The sequence below is a fragment of the Amblyomma maculatum genome, chromosome 10 (genome assembly GCF_055883805.1).
Source record: "Amblyomma maculatum isolate TAMU_Amacu chromosome 10, ASM5588380v1, whole genome shotgun sequence".
In the NCBI taxonomy this organism is placed as follows: Eukaryota; Metazoa; Arthropoda; class Arachnida; order Ixodida; family Ixodidae; genus Amblyomma; species Amblyomma maculatum.
This window is the reverse complement of record NC_139353.1, coordinates 42,169,224-42,188,029: the sequence shown is the minus strand read 5'-3', so window position 1 is coordinate 42,188,029 and position 18,806 is coordinate 42,169,224. Positions and strand designations below refer to the sequence as shown.

The 18,806-nt window shown below is 45.4% G+C and overlaps 1 protein-coding gene across 2 annotated transcripts in view; it reads right to left on the bottom strand.

Annotated features, from left to right (window-relative positions):
* dpp (decapentaplegic morphogen) overlaps positions 1-16,259 on the bottom strand; it is a 28,948-nt gene extending 12,689 nt beyond the window's left edge. The window contains exons 1-2 of one of the 2 annotated variants that reach the window (XM_084582595.1): positions 15,695-16,259; positions 15,036-15,535 (exon numbers count right to left, since the gene is read on the bottom strand). The gene's annotated coding sequence lies outside the window, so the exon portion shown is untranslated. The remainder of the gene's footprint in view (positions 1-15,035; positions 15,536-15,694) is intronic. The other variant, XM_084582596.1, reaches the window with a different exon arrangement.
* Positions 16,260-18,806: the final 2,547 nt, after the last annotated feature.

The window sequence follows — 18,806 nt, the reverse complement described above, 5'->3', positions numbered from 1 at the left end:
AGTACGTGCGAGATTCCCATCTCATCCTCCGCAAAGAGCTCCCCGCAACTCGGCCACATCACGTGGTTTCGTGACGTCACATACCATTGGCCAATCATTGTCCAGCAATGTCACGTGACAACTACCATGCACTTGTCAGCGACATCCCTGCTTTCTGGTATGCGGCTTTACCCGGTTCGAAGAGGTCGACCAGCAGCGACGGATCGACTGCGCCCGAGCCATCGTCGTCGCCAGCGGGGCCCTGCACTGAGAACCACGACCAGAAGCGCGTAACCTTTCGATTATAGTTGAACTTCTTTTAATACTGTCGCATTAAAACCGGTCCGCGGTTCGTCGCGTAACAAAGAAATAGCACATATGCATGTTTGCGTGCGTGGCCTTAATAAAAAGATATGACCTTCTATGGGTGCTTCCTTCTCTACATACACGCCCAAGCTGTGTTGGCGCCGAAGGTAGAGTGTATTGTACATTCTACCGAAGGTTTCCGCAAAAGGTGTCGCCGGAAGTTCGCCCCCTTGTGAGATAATCACCAAGTGACGTCATCAGGCAATGACCGGATTCATGTGACATGAAGGTGTGGAGTCGTGTAATTGGTAGGTTTGTGTGGTTTAACGTCCCAAAGCGACTCTGGCTATGAGAGACGCCGTAGTGGAGGGCTCCGGAAATTTCGACCACCTGGGGTTCTTTAACGCGCACTGACATCGCACAGCACACGGGCGCCTTTGAATTTAATAATATGTCGCTACGTATTTATGATATGAGCATCAAAATTACACTTTGAATGCAACGATGGTGTAACGTTTAGTTTGAACGGTAAATTATATTGACAACCACGTAACATACCAACAACAATGTAGGGCCAGTGCAACTTCTGATGTTACCACAACTGGCACAACAATTCTGTGACACTGTTCTCACGTCCCCTTATTGTAATCTTGATTTGAAAGTTCCAACGGCCTTTTGAATACAGGGATGGCGTAATGTTTAGCTTGAACGCTAAGTACCGCACAACGTATAACGTTACTGTAAGCTTTTAACAACCAAACAACGTTACAATGTGACGTTTATTGCCACTGCAACCTACACAATGATTTTGTGATCCTATTCTCACGTTGCCTTCTCGATCGTAGTTGCGTTTGACTGAAACAACCTTTTATAGACACGGTAACAACATGTTCTGTTTGAACGTCAAACTGATGATCAAATATGAAGCTAATTGCAAGTTTATTTAATTACCATAACGTTTCCATCTAACATTCCATATTACTGCTACATACAGAATAAATTTGCACACTATGTTTGGGTCTACCTGTCAAGGGATCAAAAGTTCAAAACAGAAGGATAACCTCTCGGAAAACAAAGTGTCAGCGGCGGCAGTTATGGTATAATTTTAACAACCAAAATCGTTATTTCCGCATTTCCTTAATTAACTGAAATTAACTCTGAAGCTTGCGTATGCAACCAGTGGGGATTTTACATGAGTATAGTACCCATAATTATGTTCATATGCATATTCGTTTTTGTTTTCTTTTCTTTTATCAATGCTACTCGCACTTTCGAGCCTTCGCGTGACCCGGCCGCAGTTACGTCTTACCCACGTGACGCTGTGACGTCATACCCCACGTGACACACTGGCTGGCAGGAGCTGCCAACTTGGGTCCCTCGTTTCACATGGGATGGTTATGTCAGAATCAGCCTGCTAGGACCCTGGTATTCACGTTACCCCTATAGGCCACTAAGGCACGTTCATACGGGTTGGTTAAAGCGGCGCTTTATATGTGGGCTGAGGAAGAAGAAAAAGAGAAGAAGAAGAACGCTCGATCACCCGCAGGCAATGCTTTCGCTCAATATTTGGTTCAGCAGCGTTGAACCTTTGTAATTTTTCTCTTGCTCCTGGCTCCTGGCGATATGGGAAGCTTGAAACCCCTTCCCGACCAGATTTAGAAAACCGCACCCCCGTGTCAGCTTCGCTTCCTTGGCTGACATGAACAGCGGCCTCCCCTGACACGCGCAACAAGAGTTGTGTTTTGTCTGCGGTGCCCTCGTAAAACTGCGATAACGCGGAATGCCTTGCGTGCCTCTTACATCCGCATACATGCCGTTGTGCACATGTGCGCCTTCCGTAGCAGCCCAGCTGAAGCAACATGGTGGCTTCTGAAGCCGCGACGCGTAGATACCGTATCTACTTGTATATTACATGCCTCCAATCATAATGCACGGACCTTGTACTATATATATATATATATATTTTTTGTCTTGCGTAGGCGCCGTATTTGCATTAACACGTAAGTACATGAACGCGGTTCGCGCACTCGGTTGTTTATGTTTGTTCTTATCGGTCACATCAGTATCGAACAGCGGACAAGGGTGTGACTTTTGACGTGCGAGTAAGCTTCCACAACGACAGGAAAGATTTTTTCACGTCTTTCTGCGAAAATCGACGGAGGTTTTGAGCGACTGCGGCTGACCTTTATTCGGTTTGGTTTAGGACCGAGTTTAGGACCGATTAAGTAAGTACAATTCAAGAAGACCTTGGATGCCGGCCCTGGAGAACACTGAAACCAACTCCAAGAACGTTGCTTCTAGTCTTTTTCTTTTTTATTTTTGTCATGACTTCGTCGCGCCGCAAGGCGGGGGCGACCCGCGCCGGGGTGCCCAAGGAAGCGGTATCGAATCCCGGCCTCGACGGCTGCGTTTCGATGGAGGCGAAACGGAGTGGCGTCCGTGTGCTGTGCAATGTCAGTGCACGTTAAAGAACCCCAGGTGGTCTAAATTTCCGGAGTCCTCCACTACGGCGTCTCTCGTAGCCTGAGTAGCTTTGGGACGTTAAACCCCACAAACCGAAGCCTATTTTATTAAGTGCCTCCTTTCGCATCTAATTATTTCAAACCATTTCCGCCTGTAAGCACGTCGAAGTGGTCTCGGTCTAATCATTTCCTCGCCCTGTGGACGGGCACACAAAGAAAGTTAACTTGTAGTAGTTCTTGGATTGAAAAAATACAGGCTGTTTAACTCAGTTAATCAAGGAATATCGTGCAGCAAGCAGCAGGGTGTTCTGACACGATTGTGTTTACTGCTTCTCAATTGTTAAACATTGTTTTGCTGAGTTAATCAGTCGGCCATGCTTCAAGACAACACATTGCACGTGCTGCACAGACACGATCTTCATAAAGTAATGCTTTTATTAGCGACGGCGTTGGGTGCGCGCGAACCGAAAGCACTGCACAATCTGCGGTTGAGAAATGCGAAACCCTGAGCGTTGCTGCGGCACAAGGTACACCCTTTGTCAAAAGTTTAGAGCCCAGGGGGTCTGTTTCTAATCCTCTAGTGACGCCTCTTTAGCATTCGTGGAAGTTGTTCACAATGGAGAGGTTAGGACAAAAATTCTTGTTACCTTCAGTAAAGTTGCAACTCTGAGAATGCGTAACGAACCGCACGGTTTGGCTCAAAAGCAAACCCCCTGGGCTCTAAACTTTTGACAAAGACTACATACATGGCGCGCCTTTTGTCAAACACAATCAGCGTTCCCTTGAATGCATCAAAGTTCACCAGCGTTCTATATATAGTTGGTTTACAGGAAATGAATCGCGCAGTATCTGTCAAAATTGTTTCTGTAGACACCTGAAGTACCCCGGAAAGGTCAAATCGGCTTCAGACATCGGGTTTTTGCAAGCGGATAGTAGTGCTGCTGTACAAAAATTTCCCGATGGCACTAGTTCAATTTTAAAGCGTAAGCGGCTCTCCGCGGTGGCACAGTGATTAGGGAGGTCGACTGCTGTACCTATAAGGATGCGGGATCGAATCTCGGCAGCAGCGGTCGCTTTTTGATGAAGACAAAAGCTAGGCGTCCTTGTGTTGTGGTCGAAATTTCCGTATCCCTCCACTACGGCGTCTCTCATAGCCTGAGTCGCTTTGGGACGTTAAACTTCACAAAGCTTAACTGCTCCCATGCCAAACCTCAAGCTTTTCTGGTTCCAAACTATACTCCGAACATTTGACTTTGACTCTCGCGCTGCGCAGCAAACATATCGCCGTGTTTATCGTCGTGCCCAGGCACGAAATGACTGTGATATCGCCGCAGATGATCACGCCTCGTGTAAAACTGCAACACAGTCTCGCACTGTCGCCCTGAACATCATCGTCTTCACGAAGTTCCATCTGCTCCACTCCTTCATGTAACCTAGCTTATTACGCTATACACATACGCCATCTCGCTAAAGACAGAGACGCAGTCGTGCCAGACAGGCTGGCGAGACCATCCAACAACGAGAAGCCAGACTAGCTCGTTGCCGAGCAGAACTAAGCGAGGAAGCGAGCCAAGATCGAAGTGGCAGCAGCGAATCCGGCTGCGGTCGATGGCTTAATTACGTTCGTGAAACGGTTCAGGGATAGTTGAAACACTACAATTTTTTTTTCTCCTCGTTCTCCTGCTGTGTGTGTTTGTGACGACATCGCTGTGTATGTACATGAGTCTGCAACAGTGCCGCATATGCCCCTGCCTTCCAACGAACTATGTACACATACCTATATGTCAGTCCAAAGTTTAGGAGAATCCCCCAAGGTAGAGTAGAACATGTAATAAGGAGTGATTACTTGCATCCACCTATGCGCAACCATGCGGTTACAAAAAAGTTGTACAGCTTTCTCAGAAACTAAAAATGGTTCGGGGTTAGATCCTGGGACCGCCGCTTTTCTGGGGCAGATCTCTCTACCAACTGAGCTTGCCAGGAAGGCTAGCAGATGGCAGGCCGAGAAATAATTGATCAATAACTCGAAGAAGGAAATGTGTTATCGAAGCACATTTGTAGCCGTGTGGATTCGCTTAGGCATAGATGCCAACGCGTAGTCACTAACAGGAAAACATACACAAAGCCGAGGAACACACTGCTCTGACATACACCCTCTCCCAGTCGTTGCCCTCAGTTCACGTAAGAAGGGCCTCGTGGGAAAAAAAAAGTACACAAAGCCGAGAAGGATTACATAACGCCCGCGTTTCTCTGACCTGCACACTCTTCCGATCGTTGCCCTTAGTCCACAGAAGGGCATTTCAGGTGTACATAAGCGACGGGGTTACACTCCCTACACCGGCATTTCTCTGACCTACAACCTCTTCCGATCATTGCCCTCACGGGATAGCCCTGCATTATCTACAAGAGGAGAGGGAACCCAGCTGGCGAAGCCTATTGAACTCTGGCGCGCATTTACCCTGCTTGCAAACCGCACGGTTCTCGTGCTAGTCCCAACAAACAGGCCAAGTGCGGGGGGAGGAATCCCGCATAACTGCACTTATGACATCTTACCCGCCATGAATTAGAAAGCATTGACTTTAAAGGCCTTTATTTAGGACCTTTGGCACAAGGGCCTTTACCCTAAATACCTTTGACATAAAGGCCTTTACACCGAAGGCGTGTGCCATTTTCATGTATTACCACCGTCGTCATTTTTTAGTAACGTTCTTTATCACTGCATTAATGTCAATTATTGATTATTGTCCACTAACAATGTAAAGAGTTGTGGTGACGTCACTGCGTTCCTGACTGGCGCTTCTTCTGGCCACTAGTTTCAACAAACAGGCCAAATGTGGGGAGAGGAGGGATGGTTCTGTATGCTTATGGGTGAAGCCCGCAAACTTAACTGCACTTATGACATCTTGCCCACCATGAATTCGAAAGCATTCACTTTAAAGGCCTTTATTTAAGACCTTCGGCACAAAGGCTTTTACCTTAAATGCATTTGATATAAAGGCCTTTACACGGAAGGCGTGTTTCATTTTCATGTATTACAATCACCATTGTTTAATAACGTTCTTTATCACTACATTAATGTCAATTATTGATTATTGCCCATTGACTATGCCTTTTCTTTTTCTTCTCTATTTCTTCTTCTGTCCGCGCGAGGCAGTGGAGGTGCATTTTCTTTTCCTGCTTCCTACAGCCACAACATTCACTATGTAAGGAGTACTAGTGATGTCACCGCGCTTCTGAAGGACATTTTTTCTGGCCGACGCTGGATTTTGTTGGCGAGGAGCCTTATAATCCTTTCGCAGTAAAAAAAAAAAAAAGGGGGACGCTCAAGGTTCTCTTTAAAAGTAGCTCGACGATGACAGCGCCTTCAACATCGCATTTTCATTCCGCAAGTTTTAAAGCGTACGCTCTACTACTCGGGGTGCAACTTCGTATTTCGACTCACTGGGTCCTGATGAACTAACTTGACCTAATTAAGTTTAGGTATTCTAGCCAAAAGTGAGACAGACAGTGCGCCTTCCTTTCGCCAAAAGTCAACTTAAAAATATACCCTAGGTGGTCGAAATTATACTCCTTGGCCCTCCCCTACAGCTCTTCTTTCTTCAATATTAAATTATAATCTCAATCTACTTTCAATCCCCCCTTCCCTTACGGTGTCCACGGAACAATTAGGTGTGACTGATACTGCACCTTTCCTTTCCAGTGAACAGATTATTATTATTATTATTATTATTATTATTATTATTATTATTATTATTATTATTATTATTATTATTATTATTATTATTATTATTATTATTATCATTATTATTATCATTATTATTATTATATGCGAAATGAAAAAGCGATATTAAAGGCACTAGTCTACTCTTGAGACGAAGCTTGATCGTCCCCTTAATTCAAAGTGTGAAAACTTGCTAAACCGTGCAGAACCGTGCTTAACAGAACTTTCGCTCGTATATATTGTTTGTGCTGGGTGCCTGGGTGTGAAAGAGGAAGTTCGGCTTCCGTTTTGTATTACAGTTGGTAGTGTGCGCTTGAGTTGTGTTTCTCTCTTCGTGTTATGTCTTCGTTGCGCCACTGTTCTGGGTCGATGAAATCTAATTCGTTGAGAGGAGCGTGACGTTACAGACCCTTTCGATCAAACCTCTTTTAGCCTGACACGTGGAGTCTCATCCTTATGGCGGCGTTTTGGAGGTCCACTTTTGGGACCATCATAAGTAGAATCGCACTTGTCTCATAGTTTCATGATAAACGCTCCTGGCACGAGCCTATTCTCGAGATTGCACATAAATACTGGGATGACAAGGAAGGAATCATCGCCTGGTGTTTGGAAACATCCGGTTTGAAAGCAACGCAGTTAACGGCCGACGCGCGCCTTGGAAAGCATTCAAAAATGAGTGACACCGACATTTTCGCCTCTCAGATATCGAGTAAATTACTAAACAAGAAGATCAAATAAGCAAAATTCAGCGATGGTCACAGCCAAGTTGCTTCGAAGAAACTAAGTCCGCCGTTCTTGCAGTACAAGTTTTAACTGATAAAGATGTCCCATTTGTGTTTTCTCTTGCTTGCAAATATTTTTATAGTTCTTAGATGGTTTAAACATGAATATACATTTATAACCTTATGTAGATGTGTAAAACGAGAACAATGGGGGTCTTCTTTTTTTTGCGGCGACTTGTCTTCTCGGATCAATAACCGTGCCTTGTGCCTGAGGTTGTTGGTATGTAGTGGATCTATGGAAGACATGCAATTAACGTAAATGCCGATGTAACAACATTCTCTTCGTCCCATATTACATTGGGTTATCCACGTCAGTTATTCCAACCATAGAAGAGGCATTGGGCAACCATAAATCGACTTTACCGATAACAGTACATCTGACATCAAGGTAAAAAAAAAAATTGTGCATAATTAGTCCTGCCATAGTTTGTTTGTGCGGCCACGTACCCATATATGTATACGTGAGTCCCAGTTAGAACTGATAGTACAAATAAATAAAGATATGAAAAAAGAACCAGAAAGAAATAATATTATATCTGAACGACTTGAATATGTAAACCATCATCTGTAGATGATAAAGCACTAGCTCCCTGTACAAGAACGCATGTAGAGACAGACAAGCAGAAAAATAATCGCGCTTGAAATGCGTTCGTTCAGTCACGTGCGCTCAGCGATGTTTGCTAAGAAATATGGCGCCTCGTATATATATTATATTTCCCCTTGTTTTTTTTTTTTTTTTCTGTGCGGATGTGACGGCCCTGATTAAGCATATATGAGCTTCCATTTATAACTTCCTCTCGTTTGTGGTTTTGTGGTTACATCGCAATAACTGATACTTGTGACACAATGCTATTACGGATTCTTTTTTAAGTTTCTTTTTTCATTTTCTGGGAAATTTACAAGCGACATATGGGAACTCTTGGGGGGTTTGAAGGGACTTTACCAATCGTTTTTTTTTATTTTTATTTCACTTTCTCTCAAACTAAGGAGTTTTAAGCTGTTACACGAAAAAAAAAATAATAAAGGAGGGGGGGTCCTGAAAAAAAGGGAAATGTCGTCTTACTGAGGGAGCTCTTGTTGCGAATATAAAACGTCGAGTGGGGAAAACGTGCCACTTAATTATACTTCCCCACCAAGCTAGTCACGAAATAGTATACAGTGGGATGGAAACTACAAATGTTAGAATTTCGCAAGGATCGCATTTGCGTCGAGAGCGCGCACAAATGTTAACCTTCCGTGGTGATTTCTTACACAGTTGTTCCGATGACATCTCCACGTCACTGTACTTTACATTATTACAGGAAAGCAAACTACTTCTTTCGACCAATTTCTGTAAGAAGGAGTCATTATGTAAACAAGACAGCTAATTATAGATCTCTTGAAGAGCGCAGATATGCGTGGGAAACAGGTGAACGAGTACACGCATAGTCGCGGACCACGCTTCGGTGGTCGTAAATCTTCGGACACGTTATCTTTTTATCGAACAGTAATTCATGTTCGATGTAAATGAAAGTGATATCCACTTTTGCTCCTCCACATAAAGGCAGCGAACGTTTGTACGCAAGTTGCATAACGCGAGAGAAACGTGGCCCATATTCTTGTGTCCTCGACTGTATACGTTCTGGAGCTTGCATAAAACGCGGAGGCGTCAACATTAAAAGCAGTTTTATGCGCTCTCCGCTTGCCGCCTATAAAATTGTTATTTTTTTTTTATTACGAGCTCCGACCATGCGTGGGAGATTATATATCCACGCACCAAGAAATGCCGACCTGAAACGAGTTGTGTGTACGCACCGTGACTGAAGGGACTATACTAAATGCACGCACGGCCTCCACGCCTGTTTTCACGAACCATGCAACACTTCGCAGTCCCCCCCCGGCTTCGCCCGCAGGAAGTTGGCAGCCGTCCGCAAAGTGACGCTGCCAACAACACTGCTCAGAGTATATACCGCATTCCTTTTGCGACGCGCTGACAGCCTTGAAAGGGACGTGGCCGCTGCGCCGTTCAATGCATAGTTTAAAATGTCCGCATATAGGGACGGTTGCATTGAAATGCGCGCCAACTACGAACCTTTTCGTTACAGCGAAATTTCCAGACACAAGTAATTCCAGTGCCTCCGCACTTTCCTATTAAACATGCGTACCGATGCCAAAGTTTCTGCAGAGAGGAATTAAAATTAAATTTTTTATTTGCTTCCGAAAGTTGCTTGTATTGCAAGGTATGTCATTGAATTCTACTTCGCCAACTACTCTGGTCTTAATTTTTTGCTACGCTGTTCGTAACGGCGCTGCAAGCAAAAAGAAAGAAAGAGAAAGAAAGAAAGAAAGAAAGAAAGAAAGAAAGAAAGAAAGAAAGAAAGAAAGAAAGAAAGGAAGAAAGAAAGAAAGAGAAAAAGGAAGGAAGGAAGGAAGGAAGGAAGGAAGGAAGGAAGGAAGGAAGGAAGGAAGGAAGGAAGGAAGGAAGGAAGAAAGAAAGAAAGAAAGAAAGAAAGAAAGAAAGAAAGAAAGAAAGAAAGAAAGAAAGAAAGAAAGAAAGAAAGAAAGAAAGAAGAGAAAGAAAGTGAATCTTATTTTCGCAGAATTGGAATGCATATACAATAGAAAAGGTGACGGCTTCGTGACCATCACGCACGCTTCGAGGCAAAGAACTGCGCCATTATAATTGCTAGAAGAAAATCTTGAACAAGATAAAGACAAATACACGACATCAAAACTACGGATAGCCAAACCCGCATAGCATCGAACAACGACAGCAAAGGAAGAAAAAAAAAGTAATACAAGGAAACAGCCAGCGACCAACAGTACAATTCCACACATTCATTAACCGCAACTCACTCACGGAACATCAAGCAGTTCAAGTGGCCAGGGTATGACTGCTGGAGGACTTCATACGAAAGCGTGCCGCAGTTCCAAGTTAACTTGCGCCAACTCAATATTGTTTTTTTTTTTCTTTTCCTTCTTTCAGGTTTTTGTTCTTCGCGTTACCATGAATAAAACTTGGTCTGGTTTGTGGGGTTTAACGTCCCAAAGCGACTCAGGCTATGAGAGACGCCGTAGTGGAGGACTCCGGAAATTTCGACCACCTGGGGTTCTTTAACGTGCACTGACATCGCACAGCACACGGGCACCTTGCATTTCGCCTCCAATGAAAAGCGGCCGCCGAGGCCGGGATTCGATCCCGCGCCCTTGGGAACAGTAGTCGAGCGCCGTAACCACTGCGCCACCCCGGCGGGGTGTGAATAAAGCTGTCACTGTCAGCAGACATAATTTATATTAATTTGCAGCCTTTCAGAACAGTTCTTCTTTCACTCACCCTTTAAAAGGTTGGTTGGTTTGTGGGGTTTAACGTCCCAAAGCAACTCAGGCTATGAGAGACGCCGTAGTGGAGGACTCCGGAAATTTTGACCACCTGGGGTTCTTTAACGTGCACTGACATCGCACAGCACACGGGCGCCTTGCTTTTCGCCTCCATCGAAAAGCTGCCGCCGAGGCCGGGATTCGATCCCGCGTCCTTGGGAACAGTAGTCGAGCGCCGTAACCACTGCGCCACACCGGCGGGGTCACCCTTTAAAAGGGTGGCGTGTTTTAGATTCTATTGTGATGAAAACTATTTCTGGAAAGGTGTTTAGTAATAACGCTATTGATGATCTATCAGTGACTGACCTCCTTATACGATGTTGTATTCCCTAATTGTCTCACATATTTTTCTTCTCAACGCATACTTGCCATCTGCTCGTCTCTATCGGAAAGCTTGTGCCACGTGATTTCATTTTAAAACGCAGGTACATTCGCCAAGAGCTGCTGAAATATGCAATAATAGGACAATTTCACAGTTTCAAAAGGGTGGGAATGAGGTTCATAACGCGATTTGTTTTCTAAAAATAGATTGCATTTATTTTGAAGGATATCCAGTTTTTATGGATTACCCTTGCTGTGCTGTCCCACACTGAATCGCAGCAGCATAAGCGGCAGAAGATCAAAAGAGTTTCTATGTTAAACTAACTTGGCAAAATAAACTTCAACTTGCTGAAGAGACCAAGAGTTCTTGAAACATTTATACGCACTTTTGTTATGTATGTCCATCTCAGATGTTCATTTAAATACTCTCCCAATAACTTATGTATGTCCACACTATACTAACTTAATGTCCTGAAATGTTAACCTTATATTGTTGTCAGTTACCTAATTTCTCGGTCACATTATTGCATAATTTGTTTTGTTTTTCTTTTGATTTTTACATTTAGGATTAATTTGTTTGAGGATAACCATGTTGACAGAACATTCATGAATGACAGAAGTCATTCATTTGCAGTGTTTAGTACTTCCACAAGGTTGTAACCACTGAAAAATACATTTGTATTGTCTGTGTACAAGATAATGTTAGTTGTCCGCGGTATCATTACAAATCGTTAACGTAGAGAAGGAACAGTAACGGTCTTGGAGCTTAACCTTGTGGCACACCATACTTTATAATTTACAAGCTTGATTTAACGTTACCAAAGCATGCGTATACTTGAGGCATTGATTAAACAGAGCGCACTGCCACGAACACCATATCTTTCCAGTTTATGGAAAAGAATATCACAATTTATGGAGTCGAAGGTCTTTTTGAAATCTATGGAAATGTCTACCATGTAAACTCTTTTCAGTTTTCGAAATTAGATTTTCTTTTATGTTTATCAACGTAGACTCAACCGATTTACCTTTCTGGAATCCGAATTGCTGGGGTTTGATGACGCCTCTGCAGAATAATAATAATAATAATAATAATAATAATAATAATAATAATAATAATAATAATAATAATAATAATAATAATAATAATAATAATAATAATAATAATAATAATAATAATAATAATAATAATAATAATAAAGGAACGACTCAATTTATTTGACTGCGTGCTCTGGTATCTTTGAAAACACCGGCAGAGCGGTTATGGGACGGTATAGTTTCCGAAAATGTTCTTGCGTCTTCCTTGTGCGCCGCGCAAACGTAGGCAGTTTTCTTTTTTTTCTTTTTTTTTTTAGGAAGCAAAAAACCGTCACGCAATATGCAGTTACAGATGTGATGGGAGCTACAAATTATTTCGTTGAATCGGGAACTTCGTGAAATTGAATGAGGCATTTCTCGGTCAATAAATTCAACAAATTCGATTATATGATGTAGCGCGGCACCCGGAAAGTTATACCGCGGCATTATACTGGTAAAGCGTAATTGCACCGAAAATGAAATTGCGGCCTGCGGTAACAACCGACACCACTAGCGCTCATGAAAACAAACAAAAGGAATTGTTGCGGATTAAAAGTTATCTGCCACAAAAGAAGTCGGCAGTCTTCGCTTGCGCGCGCTTTGTAAGCAACGACCTCGTGCAGGTATTCCTCTTAAGTTAATTGAAGTGTATCCTCTCGTGTGTCACAGGAAGACAAACACAGGAAGAGAACAAGGGAGATGAAAAGAGCGCAAACATCTTTTTTGTGTGCGGAAGTCGTCATTAACAACAAGTCATGCACCAACTATAGCCCAACAAGAAGTTCTTCTAAACCGCGAAATTGGTTTCGTTATTTCGAGTTAGTCAAAGCATTATATCCTGTGGGCGTCTGAGGGGAAATCGGGATATCTTCGCTAAATCGAATTTCGTTAAATAGAGTTTTGACTTGACGGCCTTCACTGGTCGACCAGCTATTTCACTGTACCCGCTTATACAGATGTCTTTGAGGCCTTCCAGAACGGACGTAACTTCATACGGTGCAGTCAGGCACAAACTTGTTCATCTGCCAGAAATCACCAGCATGCAATTCAGAGTGGACACACTCACTACTATGGAAAACGTCCGACGTTAAAAAAAGGGTAATAAATGTTTAACCTAAGGCGGAACCTGTGTGGACAATGTCATCAGCAGTATGCGCACTGTGCGAAAAAGTGATTTCGTTCAAGGACATGCTTTTTCAGGGTAAGTTGCCGTAAGCGTGTTAACACAATACTATGCGTGGGCATCCCTGAGATCGGTGCTAAGCTTGTTTCTAATCTTCTTGTATTGCATAAGCTTGCTGATAAACTCGAGAAATGACGTACCTGTCTTGTTCATTGATTCTTTCTAAACAGTTGCCTTCGCCATTTAAAGACTTTTAAACTGGAAATATTGTATCATAGAATTTAATTACTTCTTCAAGAAAAATAAAACTTTGTACGCATTATTGTCATTTTTAATATTCCAGATTTCGACCCAATGTGTATTTGACATCACCGTACCGAACTGGATAATCCCACTAATGTACCGTATCGTCGAGAGAGCTGAGGCATAGAGCTCTGACCTTGGTTTTTAAGTGGAATGCACGTGCATGTCAATATAGCAGCTTGCATTAGGTTTATCTTTTTATGATCTGATAAGAATCAAGACTTTCAACTGACAGAACTTTACAATGCACGAACAAACAATTAAAGCCACTAGAATGCGTTACATAATTTTGTTGATTGACAGTTCTCTCCGTGTGCATTGCACTGGCCACTGGTGTGGGCTGATGAGCAATGGTTTTTTAATAGAGTAAGGTGAGTGCATGTTTCATTTTTTCTTTGTTTCGTGTGCTTGCATAGACGGCCCTGCATAGATGATCAAGCAGAAAATAAAACGGTAAGATTTTCTAAAGGATGTTTTTAAGAGGTCTTTAGAGGTTTTTATTCTAGAAGGTTCGCTTATGTTACGAATACGTATGAGATCTCAAAATTACTTTCTTGTGTTGATTGAGAAGTATAGTCATACATATATGACATTGCTGGGGCTTGGCAAGCAAAGGCGGCCTATTTTTACGGCGTAAGTTTTAAGCCCTCTATCATCTTTTTATGCCGTCTCCCGGAGGAATCCCATGGGCTGATGCTTAAAGAGAGCTCATCGAATTTCCTAGAAGCATATTTTATTTGTCTGTAAGTAGTCGATAATCAAGTAGGCTACTAGTATTTTAGGGGTGAGAATCATGTGTTCTGTTTTATATATACAAAGACGACCGGAAAGCTCCGTATGCCGAGATGAAGAGCTAGCCCAAGCGTTGGTCAGCAATTTCATTGTTCCAACTTTTTGTTAAATTTTTTGCTCTCAAAATTCTATCTCCACTGCTCTCCGTCTACTCTACATTCCTGTCTCTTGCGTAGATCATCAGCGCCCTTCTCTTAAGACGCTGCGCCAATCAGCCCGACATAACCACGAGCGCTACATAACCGCGCAAAAGAAAATATAAAAAATGAAACAAACTATTACAAGCTCAGATGGAGTCAAATTTAAAGAGATACATTGCGATCATCTGCACGGTTAGGCGCTGATCCTGTTCGAAACGTTTTTTTCCCAAACTGAACAAAGAACACCGTCTATGTCGTCACTGGAGCGCGCAGACCCGCGGCCCACTTGAAGGAAATGTCTCGTCGCGTATCGCCTCGGAAATCTTGTTGCTACGCTGTCATATCAATTGGTACGCGTGAAAGCTCGAGAGAGAGAAAAACAACGCTGGACACACAAGACGCGACTGTCAGCGCGGCAACGACCTGAGCCGCAGACCCAACCTTCTTTCTTTTGCGGGGAGTGGCGACGCCGCCGCATTCGATGATGTGCGTCGAACCTGGCCGTCGCCTTTCAAGATTCCAGGGAGCGCTTTTTCTGCCTTCGCCACTGGCCGAAAAGTCAGTGAACCCCAATACCATTGCACGGGTGGGACGAGGCATTTCCGATCACGGTCACGTGACCCCTTTCGGCCGAGAAACGATTAAACGCAGCGAAGACAAAAACATGGGGCTTACCACGAGTGTCTGGCGACGGATGGAGCAGCACCAACAGAGTGATGAGCGAAGACGTCACCCCCGTCTCCGCCTCAGCGCGCTGGCCGACAAAGATAAAATGGAAAAAGGAAATCCCGGGTGCGTGAGCAATAATCCACTTGCCGGTGGCTTCCTTCCGCGCACAAGTCGTCACACACTGCACGCTTTCTTCGCACGGCGGTGGGAGAAGAATACGATGCGATGGCCTAATTTTCGCGCGCACTTAACAGTTTCGACGGCACAAAACGAAACAATGCGACACTGTTGTGGAAAACAAATGCGTCCTCATCCGTCTCGTACCTGGATCCAGCGTGCATATAGAGCGAGAACCTGAGCACGCAGATGGGCAGGGGACTACCGCAGCCCAAGCGCGCGGGTGATGGCCTCGACTCGCGAAAGGACGTTACACAACTGGAGCAGCGGCGAGCAGCCAGCGTGTCTTCGGCATCCTCCAAGCGGGGCGCTTTGCAACAACAGGAAAGCTACAGAGAGCGGAAAAAGAAAATAACCAAGAAGAAAAGAAAGCGGCGTTCCGCCGTTCCACCTCCTCCCCATCCCTCCTCAAAGCGCCAAGCACACGGCCCAGTGCGGTGCGCTGTCGCTTCATCACCCTGGCAGAGCGCTTTGTGACAAACCGTTACCTTTGCCGCTGTTTTCTCTTTCCGTTCCTGACGTCGTCTGCTACGGTCGCCGTCGCCGTCGTCTGCGCTGTTGACGTCCTGCAGCGGCAACGGCAGAGGCCGCGGCGCGTTCGTCAGCCGCTGCGTTCATTTGCCGCGGAGAAGAAGGCACATCATCGTCATCGGGCCCCCAGCAAGTTTCAGTTCGTAGGAGAAGCTCCTCTCTCCTCCCGGAGGGGCACGTTGCCGCGGCCACTTGACTTCGCACGCACGCTCCTCGAGACGAGGTCGAAGACGTTGCCGCGATGCCACGCATGCGCATACGCATCACTCTCTTTTGCACCCCTCGTCGTCGGCCGCCGCCGCTTCTGCACACAAACAGGTTTCTTTCCGAAGGAGAGCGCTCGGCGGACGAGATAAAAAGCAGCGGCAACGAGAGGAGACGGACTCCTCCGCCTTGGCATCCGCCCCGGCGCCAAGACGAGCGAGAGCAACCCGCGAAGACGCACAAACCGGGCACACGGCCTGCTGCTTGGGCGGCCGCCGCCGCCGCTAAAGTACGGGCGCACGTTCCAGGAAGGAACGAGAGTGGGGGGGTTCTTCGCCGCTGCTGCAGACGCCTTCCGGTGCAGCCAGCGAGCGCCGTCGCCAAGTAGACGGCGACGACGCCACGTCGGCGGCCGACAGGGGCACGGCGGCAGCAGTACAGTCCCGTTCTTTCCCCCCCGCCAATTCGTTCTTCGTACGCAGTCAGGCAGAGCCTGCACAGCCAGATAGGCATCGGCTTGGCCACACGTCTTCTTCCCCCACGTCGCTCCCTCGTCCAGTCGGCGGCGGTACGCCGGCCTTCTGTTCCTCCGCAACAATGCGGCGCCAATCGCAGAGCACTTGTCACAGCCCCGCCCCGAACGGGAGACAGATGGTTAGCCGGATAAAGACGGACATTCTTCTGTGGCTTTCTTCCCGCTGACCGGTGCTGTTGTTGTTGTAGTTGTACTCTACGCTGACTGTAGTCACCGTCGTCGCGGGTCGTTTAACCGGCGTCAACCCTGTTGGGAACGTATGATGCGACTAGGCGCCAGTCTCTCACTGATGTTTAAAGGATACGACCGACGACTCGGTCTTCTTTTCCTCATTCATGACTAGTCGTTGAATAGAGTCCTGTATTGCGAATGACCTTGAGATCTCGACGTCTTCCTTCCTGCGGTCATTCGGGGCTGCGGTGTAAGGGGCATCGATTTCGATCACCCTTTCCCCACGACAGCCGAACCCTACCCGTCCGAAAGGTTCGACCGCAGCGTCGACACGTTGTCCCGGAACAACAGGCGGCCCTTGCATTTGTGCTTTTTTTTGTTCTTGGGAGGCGTCGACAAGCCATCTCGTTAGTGGGGGAGTGGGTCAACCGCACAGCACAAGACACAATGGCGATTCTCTGGCGCATTCTGTAGGAATTCAGAAGGGCCACCTAGGGAGCCCCGAAGACACCTTGGGGGTTGCGTGGGGCATGGACGCAGTATGCAATGGCATGGAATTTCCCAGCTGGTTAGTCTGTATCGAAAGGAAGGAATTCACTCCTCAACTCTTTTTACACGGAGGTCTTTTCCGGATGTAATGAAGGTTTACGTAACGTCAGAGACACCGTGAAAACAAAGGCCTTTAAGTAGCTTAATTAATACAGATATATCTTCGGAGGAGAACGCTACGTTGGGTATTACGCCTTAGCATGGCTATGTTGCTTGGACTCTACCTTGGATGTGAGGATTGCTAACAATTATTGTTGGCCAGACATATCTGCCTGGGAAAGATGAGGTGTGCGAATGTGATGTACTTGGGACTAGAGGAGGAAGTTGTGCCTGGATGTAAAGAGGAAGTTCAGGTTTCGTTTTGTATCCTTTCCTGTCGCAGGTATGCTGCTCAGAGAAGAAATTATTTAGAAATTCCTCTTACTCGCCTAAGACTGTCGTTTACCAGTTCCGGTTCTCCTCTCCTTTGGTGCAACCGTCGAAGGGTATGCCCTAAAACCGGTTTGCGAGTTACTCCATAGCTATAATATTGCTACCCGAAGAATTGTTTATTAGCGCTTCTCTGTCTGGATTATACTTACAAATTTTAATCACATTTTTAAATATACTTCTTTCATTGATTGCTATTCCTATCTCCTCAAATTTATCCAAATTGTTTTAGCGACACTAACTCCTAATTAATAAGTTATTTATCACACAATATAAATCGAAATCATGAATTCCATTCTAACACGTGCAATGAACTCTGGCCAATACCCCACTGTGGGTATGTGCCATTGCACCGAGAGAGAAGATTACAGTTTGGGTAGTGTGCGTCTGTGTTGTGTTTCTCTTTTCGTGCTTGTATTCGTTGCGCCGCAGTTCGGGGTATGGTGCAGAGCACCGATCCTATTACCAGAGCAAGTATTAGAACCGCATAATGTCAATTTTCGACCTCGGTTTGCCTATAGCATCCGATATTCAGCACATAAATACTGCGATGAACAGTTCCGCGTCCTCTTTGATGCAGGAAATAAAGCGTTTCACAAGCAAAACAGTTCCCGCTGACTGGGCCTGTGAGCCTTTGTTTGTTTGTTGTTCGTTTTGTAGGGTTTAACGTCCCAAACCGACTCAGGCTATGAGGGACATTAATAAGAGCGTGCTTGGCGGGCTAGTTGATTTTGCATATTTAAGGAACAGCGCTAAGGGTGGGACACAGAGACACAAGAAAGCACAAACTTTGTGCTTTCTTGTGTCTCTGTGTCCCGTTCTTTGCGCTGTTCCTTAAATATGAGGGACGCCTTAGTGGAGGGCTCCGGAAATTTCGACCCCCTGGGGTTCTTCAACGTGCACTGACATCGCACATACACAATCACTTTGTTTTCCGTCTCCATCAAAAAGCGGCCACCGTGCCGGGAGTGGAGGGCTCCGGAAATGTAGACCACCTGAGGTTCTTTAACGTGCACTGGTACCGCATATAGACGGTCACCTTTCTTTCTGCCTCCATCAAAAAGAGGCCGCCGTGGTCGGGATTCGATCCCACATCCTTCGACTCGGGCCTCGGCAGTCGAGCGCCTTAACCACCGAACCATCGCTAAGTGGTGGGGCATGTGAATGGTCGTGCGTGTAGA